The 14,953-nt window shown below is 36.1% G+C and overlaps 1 long non-coding RNA gene across 7 annotated transcripts in view; it reads left to right on the top strand.

Annotated features, from left to right (window-relative positions):
• Positions 1–14,953, top strand: part of LOC111562346 — a 79,743-nt gene that overhangs the window by 40,431 nt on the left and 24,359 nt on the right. For 6 of the 7 annotated variants that reach the window (XR_006585311.1, XR_006585309.1, XR_006585312.1 and 3 more), the window contains 2 exons: positions 5,267–5,480; positions 7,355–7,505. This is a non-coding gene — a long non-coding RNA (uncharacterized LOC111562346). The remainder of the gene's footprint in view (positions 1–5,266; positions 5,481–7,354; positions 7,506–14,953) is intronic. The other variant, XR_006585314.1, reaches the window with a different exon arrangement.

The raw sequence follows: 14,953 nt of genomic DNA on the forward strand, positions 1-14,953 counted from the left end.
CTGAAATTTGCTTTTTTTTTAAATTAATGTTTATTTATATTTGAGACAGAGAAAAACAGATGGTAAGCAGGGGAGGGGCAGAGAGAGAGAGGGAGACACAGAATTTGAAAGATGTTCTAGGCTCCAAAGCCATCAGCACAGAGCCCAATGAGGGGCTCAAACTCACAAACCATGAGATTGTGACCTGAGCAGAAGTCAGAGGCTTAACCAACTGAGCCACCTAGGCACCCTTGAAATTTGCTTTTTAAGTTGAACTACATGTCCCTACCATTCAGATCAATATAGTTGATGATTAGCACCATTATTTTAATAGCTATATAGTATCTATAGTATGGTTAATCATTTGTGTGTGATTGTGTGTGTGTATGTGTAGGTGTGGGTGTGGGTGTAGGATATTCAGGGATCTCCCCTCCCCTATATTTTCCCACTGCCAACAATGCTGAAACAAATATTGAACATGTATCTTTATGCTTTTATTTCTATGAAACATATTGTCAAAAATGAATTGGCGAAGTCCAAGGATGAATGTATTGTTACTTTTTAAATTATTTAAAACTTAATATCCAAAATGATCTTGTAATTTACACTTGGGACACTTAATTTGCATCTTTCTATCAGTAAGATGGAGAAATATTTTATGCTTATAGATCTTTTGGAATATTGTTTTCATGAATCACTATTATCTATGATAGCCAGTACTTAATACTGTTTGTCTGTTAATTTTAGACATTCTGGGGAGCATACAATAATGTATTAATTTCTTAGCTCTTAGAGTCCCCCAATTCTTTATTACTTTGTGACGTCTTCTGAAAAATTTAGTCAACTGAAATTCTTACTCATTAATTCATTATTTAGCTATTCATCCCCTCTGATGAACCCTTTAGTTAAACAATTTTATTTTTCACTCTCAGTATTTCCAATTGGATATTTTATGTAACTGTTTGCTCCTACTTCATGGCTGTCACTGTTATAAAGAGAATCTTTATTCTCTTACAGCAGTTCACGGACAACAGGCAGGTGTCCCGCCCTGGGAGCCAGTTCTGTGGAGGTCTCTGCTCTAGCACTTTTTGAACCCACAGTTGATGGTTCACAGGAATTTCTCTCAGACACTTAAGTCTCATTTGCATAACATAAGACAGTTTTTCTCTGTTTCAATTTGTTCCAAAAATGGTTTCTAATGAACTCTAAGCTGTAACCACTTTTTATTCTGAATAATCTTTAAAATCCACATTTCTCATAAAATCTCAAACTTATAATTAAAAAATCATTTACTCAGGGATAATCACTAAATATACACTCGACCTCTTTACTACCTTCTTTAATTCTGTCAGGTAGATTTTATAATCATCCCAAACTAGCATTGAGGGCTGTCATTTAAGGCTAATATGTCTTCCTCAAATAGAGTATTATTTTCTAAAACATACTGAGAACATGATACATTATTTAAGAGGCTTTGTAAGAGCTTAAATATCTAATGATTCTTTTATCAGGGAAAATTTCATCGAACAAAAAATTGGCACCCGCCTCACATGCAAGCATTTATGGAGAATTTATTCCCTGTAATTCTGAGATAATTTAGGCATTTAGATTATTTCAGCAATTCTCCCATAAGTGCAGCTTTTGTTATGTCTCCTAGGTCAGTTTTATTTTTAGTTTCTCTTTGACTCGGGCTACTTATAAGTGATTCTTAATTTCCAATATTACACCCTTTATTGTTAATTTCTAATTTTATTAGATTATCTATCATTAGAATAAACACAAGTGGTTTTTTTTGCTCCCACAAACAAACAAACAAACAAGCAACTAGTAAACCCTTACCCTCCTAGTAGCCATGTGGGAGAAGTCTCTCTCCTCCAGGTTCTTTCTACATGCCAACTGCTTTCTCTCCCAACTGCCAAGGCTGGGGAGAGTTCAGGCCAGTAGCACAGCGTCCCTTCAGTTCTAACAGCGCTGGCATGAACCAACAGTGCCACCAAGAGCAAGCCCAGGCATAGGCATTTTGCAAAGGAACCAACAGGATTCTGCCACTTGAAGTACTCGTGTAAGATTTGTGCCCAGTTTCTAAGCAGTTGTCTTCTCTGCCAATAATATCTTGGCTCCTGCCTGGTACCAAAGAGAATGAAGTCCTATAGCCCCCTGGATCTCAGAAAGAGCCTGCTATGTCCCCTCCAGGTGAGGGCAGCATGCCTCTCAGTATTTTGTAAATGCCCGGAGAGAGAGAGAAGGGAGGACGATGGCACCTAGGAGTGTGGCCAAAATGCCATCCTCCTGGAATTTCTCCAGTTGTCTAGAAAATCTAAATCAAATGTTTGAGTAGCAATCTTAAACATAGACGAAATGATCACATTGTCTCTGGTAGAGATCTACATGAATGTTACAAGTATGTTTTTTGAAATATTAATAGGTGATAAGTCAAGTACAGCAAGATTACCTAAATAAATGCATTTGGAAAACAATTATATCTGAAAAGTTTCTTTCCTGCAAGATTTGTAAGAGGCTTGAATATGAAAATTTTCAGCACATTTATTGCTGTCAGAGGTAGAGTTCATGGTGTTTCTGATTATTTTGACGTATTGTTATTTTTTTTTGTCATATTATTATTGTGGCTGCTCATGGCATTGTTTTAACACCATTTCCAAGACTGTATTTCTACAAAACATACTTTGGAAAAAGTTGGCCTTTACTTTTCCTCCAAAAAATTACTGAATATATTATTATTTTAATTTTCAAGAGGGTTATTATACAATTATAATTTTAGTACAATTACACAATTTTAAGTATTGAAATAATTTATGTATTTGATAAAAGTAATCAACCACAAATTATTTCCACAAATTATTTCACAATTTTAATAGTCAAACTATAAAATAGGGGATAGAATACAGAATTAGCCTGTCTCCCATCCTAAAATCCAGTCTGACTCCCCAGAAGTTAACACACAAACACACACACACACACACACACACGCACACACACACACACACACACATACACAGATTTTATAATGAAGTGTTTTTAAACATTTATACAAATAGGCCCATATCCTAATCCCTGTTTGGGTCATTTTCAGAATATTCTTTTTTCTTTTTTTTTTTTTTTTTAATTTTTTTTTTAATTTTTTTATTTTTGGGACAGAGAGAGACAGAGCATGAACAGGGGAGGGGCATAGAGAGAGGGAGACACAGCATCGGAAACAGGCTCCAGGCTCTGAGCCATCAGCCCAGAGCCCGACGCGGGGCTCGAACTCACGGACCGCGAGATCGTGACCTGGCTGAAGCCGGACGCTTAACCGACTGCGCCACCCAGGCGCCCCTATTCTTTTTTCTTAAGTTTATTTATTTATTTATTTTGAGATAGAGAGTGTAAGTGGGGGAGGGGCAGAGAGAGAGGGGGAGAGAGAATCCCAAGCAGGCTCTGCTCTGTGTAGAGTTGGCAGAGGGGCTTAATCCCAGGACTGCTAAATCACTGCCTGAGCCAGTATCAAGAGTCTGTCACTCAACCAACTAAGCCACCTGGGCGCACCCAGAAACAGTCTTAAGTGTACCTTTGGATATCTCTGCATTACCTGCACACCACTCACTTTTAATAACTTTATAATATTCTATTATATGGGTACACTTAATTACTCCTCTATTGAAAGGCTTGTATATTATTCCAGTTTTTCACAATTATAAACAAAACAGAAATGAATAATCCTGTAGATGATTTAGATACACTAAACAGTATAAATTTTTTATAGGCTAGATTTCTAGAAACGGAATTCCTGTGCTAAATATCAAGCATATTTTTAATTAAAAATTATCTTTGAAAGCAATTATAGCAATATAAACTTCTAACCGTGTAGGAGACTGTGTGTTTATTCACATTCTTGCCAGGAATTCTCACATTTTAAAATTATTGCTAATCTGATCCCTGGAAATATGGAAACACTGAAAATGATGAGTAAGGCTGGGGATCTTATCGCAGCAATAAGGTGTTTTCAGTTCCTTATTTGTGAACTCTTGATTTTGTACATTATTCTAATAAAATTTTAGAGTTTCTTATTTATTTGTGAAAGATTTTCTCTATTAAGGAAATCGGATTTTTTTTACTCTGTTGTATAATATAAATATTTCCCAAGTTTGTTTTTGTGGTTGTGTTGTTTTTATTTTGTTTATGATGTCCTTATTGCAAAGACGTTTTAACATTTATAAATCAAATGTATCTACTTCTATGGCCTTTGGGTTTTGAGTCTTGTATAAAAACGCATTTCCTATCAAAGATTAAAAAAAGAAATCATTTAATTTTTGTATATTTTAATATTTGTATGTGTATGTGTCTGTGTGTGTTTACATGTTTGATCATTAGAATTTTATTTTGATATAAATAGTTATGTAGAAATCCATTTGATGAGCCTCTAAATGACTGTGAACTCGACACCTTGTTTAAACCCTTATGACGGACCCTGAACCATGGGCACCCAGGTAAACTCCTCCTGAATTCCAGACCCACAGAATCTGTGAGATCATAAGTACTTATTTTTAAAAATTTTTACGTTTTGGAGTAATTTGCTCTGTAGCCATAGATAACTGACAATATTCATTTAATCAATTTTTATTTAAGTTTTTTTAAAAGTCAAGATGGGATGGTGAATTTTGCCAAATGGCCTTAGTTTTTTGGCCATTCAACTTATTAATATGATGAATTATATTAGCAGATTTTTAAATAATGTATCATCCTTATGTTCCTGGAACAAACTCCATTTTAAAAATATTAGTCTTTAGATACACTGCAGGATTATATATATGTGATTTGCTTGAGGTTTTACATTAACATTCATAAATGATGTATCTATATGTTTTGACTGTCAAAAGTTTTGGCAGTCTACACTTGGAAAAAAGTTTAAAGTATTGGAATTTTCCATTCCTTCAAAGTGTAATTGACTTCACCTGTGACTCCACTCAGGAATGGTGTGTTTTCAAAGTGAATATTTGAAAATCCTCTCAATTCTTTACTATAATTGTGTTTAGATTTCATATTTCACCTATGGCAAAATGTTGTGTTTTTTTTTTTTTAGAAAACTACATGACATCTGTGTTTTAGTAACTGAATAGAGTTGTGCAAAAGACTTTTATATTTCTTTCACATTTCTAGCCATCCCTGGTCATTTCCCCATGTTTAGCTCTCGACCCTAAACTGATGCGAGCTGGAGGTAAACACCTCCACTTCCTGCTCACGCAGGTGGGACAACTCTCATGTATGATCTATGGTCTGTCATTATCCCTAGCTGGACAGAGCCCTGTTGTCCGGAGCACAAATCGATTCCATATTGTATGACATTCCGTCTGGTGATTTTTTGGATCGCCTCCCAAGGAAGCTACTTGGACTGAAAGCCTAGTCCCACTGTCGAAACCCTGGTGCAAAGAAATGTAGACACCCACCCCAGAGACTCTTCCAGCAGCGCCATAGCAAAATTCGTTAAAGCTTTATTACCATTAATTGTGAGTCTTATTCTTTTTTCCCAAGGTCAGAAGAGAGAGAAATTAGACGTTGTGGGAGGAGAGTCAACGATGAGAAGAAAGCTCTTTGTAGGGATACTATTTTCAAATTCAATGAACAAAGCATTAGCTCACAAATAGCATTGCTCATCATTTCATGATTTATTGTGATTGCTTTTTTGAAAAATTTTTTGAACGTTTATTTAATTTTGAGAGAGACAAAGAATCCAAAGCAGGCTCCAGGCTCTGAGCTATCAGCACAGAGCCTGACGCAGGGCTCAAACCCACGAACCACAAAAGATCATGACCTGAGCGGAAGTCAGCCACTTAACTGACTGAGCCACCCGGGTGCCCCGAGATTCATTACGATTATTGAGTAACAAAGATTTTCTATATTGGTATAAAATATTATATTATGTTTTAAAAAAGAACAATTGCTAAAGAAAACTAAAGCCACCATAATTCTAATTTGCCCTTCTTGATTGACTTTATAGAAAATCTGCATTGGCCTACACTTTATCTTCAGAATCTAACGTAATGTTCTACAATTTGAAGAGCTTTATAATTACTCACAACAACTTGGGATTTACAATTCTCTATACAGTATGGGCTTGTTTCAAATAATGAAAACTGATGCCAAAGAAAATCCAATAGAATCTTAGTATTTAAAAAAGCAGTCACAGTACCCCAAAAGGACAGACATTGAAGAAATACTTATTACTCTGTTGCTTATATAACAGAACTAATTGATCCTTAGAAGATGAACCTCTCTTGTGATTTACCATAACCTTAGTTATGTCAGAGGACTGCAATGTTCACTACTGGTTGTAAGACACAGGGCATTTGTGACAGCCCATCTCTTCCAATTATGGTATTGGCTGAAGAAGATTCAGAGCAGTACTTAAGTTTTCAGATGAGCAAACCTTATTCTTTCTGATAATGACAAGCTCGCTGCTCCTAACATTCATACCTCAAACACATTGATACTCTCTTACAGGGAGCTGATTATCTCAGGAAGGCCAAACATTTCTGGTCTATTTCAAGTGGGTGTTTATACGAAACAAATTTTTTGATGCATTTTCCCTGAGAAGTGATTTACTTTTTCCATGATCATTTAACCACACTTTTTGATGTCATCTTATTCTTAGTTATGTCCCTCTCCTCCATCCAAATTCACACCTCTCAAGGAAGCTTGTGGATTTTGAAGATTTACTTAGCCTAAAAATTCATATAAAGAATGCCCTTGTGAGCATCTGTTTTTATTAATCTGGATTCAATTCATGTTTGTTCTCTATAGGCTTATAATTTCACTCTCATAAGATAACAACAGACAATTTTACAGGAAAAATAATATAATTCTTTTTACTCATACTCTTTAATAAAACCTACATATGTAAGAGGAAATACATTTTGAGCGGGCTTTGAACACTGCTATTTTTATTAATGTAGATTTTTCCTTTGGAAAGTTGACCTATTATTTGCAAAAGTGTAATTCAGAAAAAAAAAACTTCTAGTAAAGTAGGGCTAAAAATTATTGTTAATAGGCCTATTTTTCTTCCTTTGCTCTTTAAAAATATGGCCTCAATTAATGAAAGCTTGCAGAAGGAAAATTTAAAGAAGTTCAGTAATTACATTCTCTATGTCATCTTTTTAACTAAATTGTGTTCTGTTATGAAAATCAACTGTGGTGTTTAATGTATTTTTTTCTCTAGATAATGTTCTAAGAAAGTAAGTTTCTAGAGAAAACTTTCAAATATGATGGCAAACATAATGAGCTATTACCTACAGATAGAGATTTGGTGAAATAAATTGTATACAAAATGGTGAAATAAGTAAAATTTGCCATGAACACTCACATACCACTTATTCTCTTGAAGGTAGGAGAGAGGGGACCTTGACCACTGTCCCAGAGCCTTGGATAAATTACCAACTCCATCCCCAACGTGGTCTGGGAAGATACCCGAAACAAAACAGGACTGGAAATGCCAAGTGCACATTTCACAAGTGAGTCAAGACACAAAATGACAGGTAATTGCTCAACTTCCACAAACAGAGTCCAAGTTAGAAAAATTATGGGTCATGTTGCAATTCTGATAGTAAAACCAGTCATATCCAGGAAGTCACAGACATTATTATTGATTGACCTTCTATGAGTCAAGGAAGTTAACTGCAGTATTTTTTCATTAATATAATACGAAAACATATTTAACTCTATAAGGCCATATTACAGGGTGACTTTTAAAATCTACTTCATATTCAGTCTCCTCTAGGAAGCTTCCACATTGTTCCCCTCAACTCAGTCCAGGATGGATGTCCTTCCCACATCCTTCTGTAGTTCCCTTTTTCTATACTTTCCCTACTTTGATTGCCTTATTTCTTGCCTGTCTCCTCCAGTGAATTCTATGCCCTTCGAATATAGAAATCATACTCGGCATCTTTGTGACCTAAGATTATATTATTGCCTCAAATAAGATAAGGTCCCATTCTGTGCTTATTTTCTAAATGAATGAGTGAATGACAATTCACTGCTCCAAGACCCTGTTACTACTGTCTACCCTGATAAGCTGCTCACAGCTTATTCTCAACCAGTCAAGATTTTAACTGATATAGGTTGCCATGTTTTTCCTTTAAAGGGTATCTGAATTTTCACTGGGGACACATTAGAATCTAAAGAAAATCTGGTAACAAACTTTCAAGAATTATAATATTCAACTGGGAGGTACTATTTTAAACAGAGACATTCTATATATATAATCATATTACGTAGACAGCCTGTGCATCACTTCGTAAAACTAGCCTAGCTTTGTTGTTATATAGAAATGTACAGATATGTATATTTGGAAAGAGAACCAACGAGTCTGATGGATGCTAAGAGCCATTGAACTATACTCCTGCAATTGAACCTGACTAGATAAAACTTCCTTTTGGTTTTCTTGGTAAGGCCTGTGGTATGAGATGCAGTGAAAGAAAAGAGGGAAAATACCCTGTCTTGGCCGCAATGGTACAGTGGCTAGTTGTGCCCTTGGTAAGCATGTGTCTACTGGCTGCTGAGACATCTACTTTTTGCTATTTTGTTTCTCACCTGGTAATGATTCCAAACGTATGATATTTGAAAAAGACATAAATCATTAGTTCCCAGTTAGAACAATTCTAAAGCAAGCAATGTGTTTGGCATTTTCAGAAATGCTTTATTGGAACGATCAAGGAGTTGAAAGGCTGGAGTTAGGTATAATGATCATTTCCCTTAAACAGAAGAAGGTCATGATGAAAGTTGCTTTTTATCAGTAATTAGAGTTCTATAGCAGCAACATGTCCTAATTATGATATTTAGACCATTAGCAGATGAACAATGTTATTTAGATTCTGCTACGGAAAATCACCCCAGGCCATGTGGCATCTTATGGAATGATTGAGTATAATGCTATTTGTGGTCTACATCTCACGCACTTACCCAACCCGCCTCACATACACACTCCATCTGGACTCATTTATTAAGGGCACTTTTGTGTTCAACACAGAACCTGAGAAGTGGCACCTCAATCGGCTTGGAGATGAAAACAAACATCCCTGTGCCTTATTAAATTTTGCACAACATGGAAAACATTATGAATGGTGAGATAGAGTGAAACTTCAGTATATAACGAGCAACAAACATTTATGAATGACCACAGTCCCGTTTGAATTATACTTTCAGAAACACAGGCAAGGAAATCAGGAGGATCCAGAATCAGAAATTAGAAAAATATAGAAGTTGTTTCAAAATGATTTGCCCAGCATATTTTTTTAGGCTAACTCATCAGACATATTCACTCATCATTCATATTCAGGGTCATGCATTATACGAGGCATTAAGAATAGGAAGAATCCTTCCCAAAAGATGCTTTTGCTTAGAAGACTCTGAAATGTTGAGACAAAAAATTCTGTCCAGTGGACTGTGAAATGGATTGTTGGTACAGTTTCCTGGACAGTTTTGCACTTTTTCAGAGTGAGAAGGAAATAACACTGGTTTGATGTTCCCACAGACACAGCTGGGTGGGTGTTAAGCAGCATGGAATTTCCCTGGTTTAACTTGTGCTGTTAGTCTGGCTTGGCTTGCCCTGGGCTGGCAGTCTAGTGTCACTTGACCCAAGCAGAAGCTCAATCACTTTGGTCACAGGACAACAGTACTTTAGAGTTTAAGAGCTCTTTTGTTTCAGGAAATTTTCCCAATTATTCAATCTAAGGTTTCATTTGTTTAATGACTTCCTCATTTTACCATCTAATGTGCTTCCCCATGCCTTCATCTTTTTGCCTTTTTATTTTGTTTAGTTATTCTTTGGTCTAGCTATGGTTAATTTAATCTTTCCTCCTAAGTCAATGCCTCTAACCCCTGGAGGCACAAGGCCAAAGGCCAAATGGCTTTAACTGCCAATATATAAAAACTCTCAAAGGTTGGTGAGGTGAGTGTCATTACTGAAGACGTGTAAGTGGTGGGGCGGGAATGTCTATACCGTAAGGCATAGTAAAGTGTCAACTCGGAGTTGCAATCATTCAATATGAAGTCCTTTTATTGGGGGTAGTAGAGCTTTTAAAGGTTTTTCCTTTCGTGTTTATTTAGGCATTTTGTCCCATTAATTGGGTGGGAGGGATTGAGGAGTTTATAGGAACAAGTTCAACGAGCACCAAGCAGTTACCCTGGGTGATGTGTGGCTGGCCACTTGGAGCTCTAAGAGGGAATGTGTTTTGTGGGAAATACTTAAACACATTTCTATAAAATGTTTAACAGAATTTGTGCACAATATAGTAATACTTTAAAAGTTTTACTAAGCAGCTTAATTCCTAACCTGTAGTACGACAAACATATAGAGCAGTGGAAGAAATCTCACAGGCTTTAAACATGTCGATATGTGCCCATTGCTCCTTTGTCAAATATGTGATTTTCTTTTCGTCAGAATCAATGCCAGATGCATTAGAATACTCAATAAATGTTAGTTAAATGGAATAATTTTTCTTTATATTCATCACAATTTTCTTTCTTTCATTATTTGTGTGTTTTTTTTTTTTTATTCCATGAACTCTAATCTTATTTTGTCAGTCCTCTTTCCTCTAAGTTTTAATTTTAAGCTTTCTTTACATTCTTCTCCAATATCTTCAGGTTTTGTTGTCAGAATTTACACTTTGTACTCCCTCTGTCACTTATTCACGTTTGTCTTTGTTCCATTTTGGACATTTTTTTTCTTTATAATTCCTTGCCACTGCGTGTTGCCTCTGCAAGTGAGCTTGCACCAATTTTCATTTTAAACAGCTTAGGGGCTTCTGCGTGGCTTAGTCAATTGAGTGTCCGACTTCAGCTCAGGTCATGATCTCGTAGTTCATGGGTTCGAGGCCCACATAGGGCTCTGTACTGACAGCTTAGAGCCTGGAGCCTGATTTGGATCGTGTCTCCTTCTCTCTCTGTCCCTCCCCCACTCACACTCTGTCTCTCTGTCTCTCAAAAATAAATAGTAAAAAAAGAAAGAAAAATGGGGGCTCCTGCCTGGGTGGCTCAGTCGTTTGAGTGTCTGATTTTGGTTCAGGTCATGATCTCACAGTTCGTGGGTTCAAGCCCTGCGTCGGGCTCTGTGCTGACAGCTCAGAGCCTGGAGTCTGCTTCAGATTCTGTCTCCCTCTCTCTCTCTGCCCCTCCCCTGCTCATCCTCTGTCTCTCCCTCTCAAAAATAAATTAAAAATAAAATCCTTAAAAATAAATAAATTTAAAAGACAGCTTAAAATTTTTCAGAGAATTATTCAAGTCCTGTTTTAAAATATGTTTCATAAAGTGGTTTTTACAGAAATCAGAGATTGAAAAATGTGTGGTATTAGCATAATATGTCACTTTTTTCATTCAACGAATACACAACTGTTTTGAAAATCCTAGTTCTTACCTTCAAGGCAATTTTTATTTTTTTTATTTTGTTTTTAAGTTTATTTCTTTTTGAGAGAGAGAGAGTGCACAAGTGGGAGAGGGGCAGTGAGAGAAGAAGAGAGGATCTGAAGCTGGCTCTGCACTGACAACAGAGAGTCCGATGCAGGGCTTGAACTCACAAAGTTCAAGTGAGATCATGACTTAAGCCATAGTTGGACACTTAACCAACTGAGTCACCCACGCACCCCTTAGACAATTTTCAAAGTCTTTTCAAAGGTATTTCATTACCTGGGAAGTAATTCTCATATTTTCATATTTTATAGTCTATCTAGCACATAGTACCCATTCAATAAATGAAAATTACTTTATTATCTGATATACTTTGTGTTCTAAGAAACCATTTTACATACAAAGGAGAACATAATATTGGGAAATAAGGTGGACTGTCTCCTCCTCTTTTGAGCCAATTTGTCTATCTTTTACACTAATAATCAGTTTCAGAGTATTTAGAGAAATGTGTTGGTCCCTTTACTATAGCCAAATGAACATCTACCAGCAAGTGCAAGAAAATTCTTCCACTGCTTCTATTAGGTTAAACTGCTTTAGATATTTGAGGATTGGTATTCATGGAAAATGCCATGTTATGAGATTTCTAAATATAGATGCACACAAATTGTTATTAAATATTTCCAAGCACCACAGGTTGAACTAGGTTATCACTCTCTGTGCTTTCAGATATCTTAACGATTGATTTGAAACGTCACATATTTCCTCTAGGGGTAGCAGCCACCAAAATAGTCAAAATTACTATACTGGCATGTCAGGTCCAGTCTGGCGGGAACACATAAACATGATCATCATTAGCAAATATGGGCCAGATGTTCATCCTCTAAGAATCTATGGGAATGATTACTTGTGTTATGGTGTATAGTCAGTCTTGACATGAAAAAAACAAACTTAATTTAGCATAGAAGAAAGTACAAAATTGCAAATGATCCTACTGCACCTCTGGAGAAAAGAAACGATATGAGATTTTCTTAAGTACAGTTGGTATTTTGGATATTGATAACCATTAAGTTGTCCAATAATAGTAATCTTTCCATCTGTTCCTAATTGTAACCCCTATTGTATCATCTGATCTACTTTATTACAATGGCCTAATTAAAAATTTTTCTAATATTTATTTATTGTTGAGACAGAGAGAGAGAGAAAGAGAGAGACAGAGCATGAACAGGAGAGGGGCAGAGAAAGAGAGGGAGACACAGAATCTGAAGCAGGCTTCAGGGTCTGAGTTGTCAGCACAGAGCCTGATGCGGGGGCTCGAGCTCACGAGCTGTGAGATCATGACCTGGGCCAAAGCCAGATGCTTAACCAACTGAGCCACCCAGGCACCCCTGGAATGGCCTAATTTGAAAGAGTGAGAACTTTTTTTCTTTTTTTTTAACTTGGATATACCTCTTTTCTTTCAGTTATTCTAATTTCATCTACTAATTTTACTATGGGAGACAATCAATGGACAGTCAATTTCTTAACTATCCTTCCTTGTTTAAAAAATTACTATTTTTTTTGTTTAATGACTATATTCTAATATACCAACTGGCTTGAAGACAGAAATTCATTAATAACCTTAAAGAATATGTCACTTGTGATATTTTGGTCTACTTTGTTTTCTTCTCATTAGCATGAAGGCCAGATAAAACTTACTTTTTTTTTTTTAATAACAGCTCTGTTCATAGCTGGTACTTTTATCTTATGTTGTCATAGAAATAAAAGCTGAGTATTATACATTAAAATATGGCTGCAAAATAAAAGAATATAGAAACTTCTCCTGCAGAAAGATTTTCAAATACTGTGCTTGAGTAGCAGACTATGGTGAATTATACCAGGTTATAGTGAAGTAGGTCATTGAGTTATGATTGCACAGGCATCAAATATTAATTTGGGGGCATTATTAAAAATTACTGTAAGGGCATGTACCAGATAATTTTTCATACATCTCAATTCCATGCGTAATCTTTCACTGGCATATTTGGAGCAAAGGTTTTCGGTGAAGCTGGATGTAGATTGTCTATACAAACCACACTGAAAAGAATTGAGACTCAGTTCAAGAGTGTATACTTTCAAAGTCATGCCATAATATGTTCATCAAAACCTATATAGTTCTGCTATATAGTCACAGTCTTAAAATGTATTCTACTTAGAGTCATGTATGTAATGGCGTATCTGAAGATTGCTAAATGGACAGGATTGACCAAGCAATGTTCAATGACTTTGAAAGCATTTGATGGGGCACCTGGGTGGCTCAATTGGTTAAGCGTCCAACTTCAGCTCAGGTCATGATCTCGTGGTTCATGCGTTCAAGCCCTGCGTCGGGCTCTGTGCTGACAGTTCAGAGCCTGGAGCCTGCTTCAGATTCTGTTTCTCTCTCTCTCTCTCTGCCCCTCCCCTGCTTGTGCTCTGTCTCTCAAAAATAAATAAACATTTAAAAAAATTTAATAAAGCATTTGAAAGCATGTTTAAACGAGCTGATTATTATCTATGGAGCGTATGAGTTCTATGTGCATGAGTCACAGAGTCATGAACACTGGTGGATACCAAAATCGATATGATCACACCCCCTCATATAATGTCAAACTTCAGAATCCTGTAGCTAATGAATCAACATATTTCACTTTTCTTAAGCATTTTTAGCCTGAAATTACATTGAAAGTTCTCTGGTGTCAGTCTAATAATTACTTTTCACATTCCAATAATACAGTGCTTAAAAGTATTTTAAAACTAAGCACTTTGTACTTTAAATATACTTTATTGCTAATATATAGTTCTTAGCCCAATCAATCAAATATCTATCAATGTGTACTGTGCAAAGAGCATGTTGCCAAATTCCCCTGGGCTTATTCTTTTATGCACATCAGAGATGAAGTTTCTAGTCTATTGGAGCTCAAAAATTAGCCACAAGTCCTAATACCACTTAAATTAGTCACATGTAGGTGTGGAAGAAGGTTAGTTGACAGACTAAACAATAGCACTGGCATAAACTTGAATTTCTTCTTTTAATCTTTATTAGAATAATGGTATTAAATATACTTGGATTTCTCTGATGAATTTATCTTGTGAATTTAAGTATATGTGCTGCCGAAGCAAGCACTATTTTGTGAATTTAAGGTTCTTAACAAATTAATAAAGCCACTCCTTCCTTTAACTCTTATCTCAACTCCTGATGTCCCAAAGAAATACCACTTAACTTCTGGTCTCACATTTCTCTCTAACTGGTGTCAGTATGGTTTTTGACACTTAGCCACTTACTGTGTTTTAATATGATTGTCAACTAACTTCATGCAGGTAACTCCTGATAACATCCTCTCACACACTACCTTGTATTTATTGGATGTTGGGTATTTCTTTTTCATCTTCCTTACTTTCTTTTTGTAGCACCTAGTAAACTAATGTAAAAAACTACTATTTGAATTAAGAATACATTTTTATTGGGGTGCCTGGGTGGCACATTTGGTTGAGCATCTGACTCTCGGTTTTGGCTCAGGTCGTGATCTCACAGTTTTGTGAGTTCGAGCCTTGCACTGGATCTGTACTG

The sequence above is a fragment of the Felis catus genome, chromosome A1 (genome assembly GCF_018350175.1).
Source record: "Felis catus isolate Fca126 chromosome A1, F.catus_Fca126_mat1.0, whole genome shotgun sequence".
NCBI lineage: Eukaryota > Metazoa > Chordata > Mammalia > Carnivora > Felidae > Felis > Felis catus.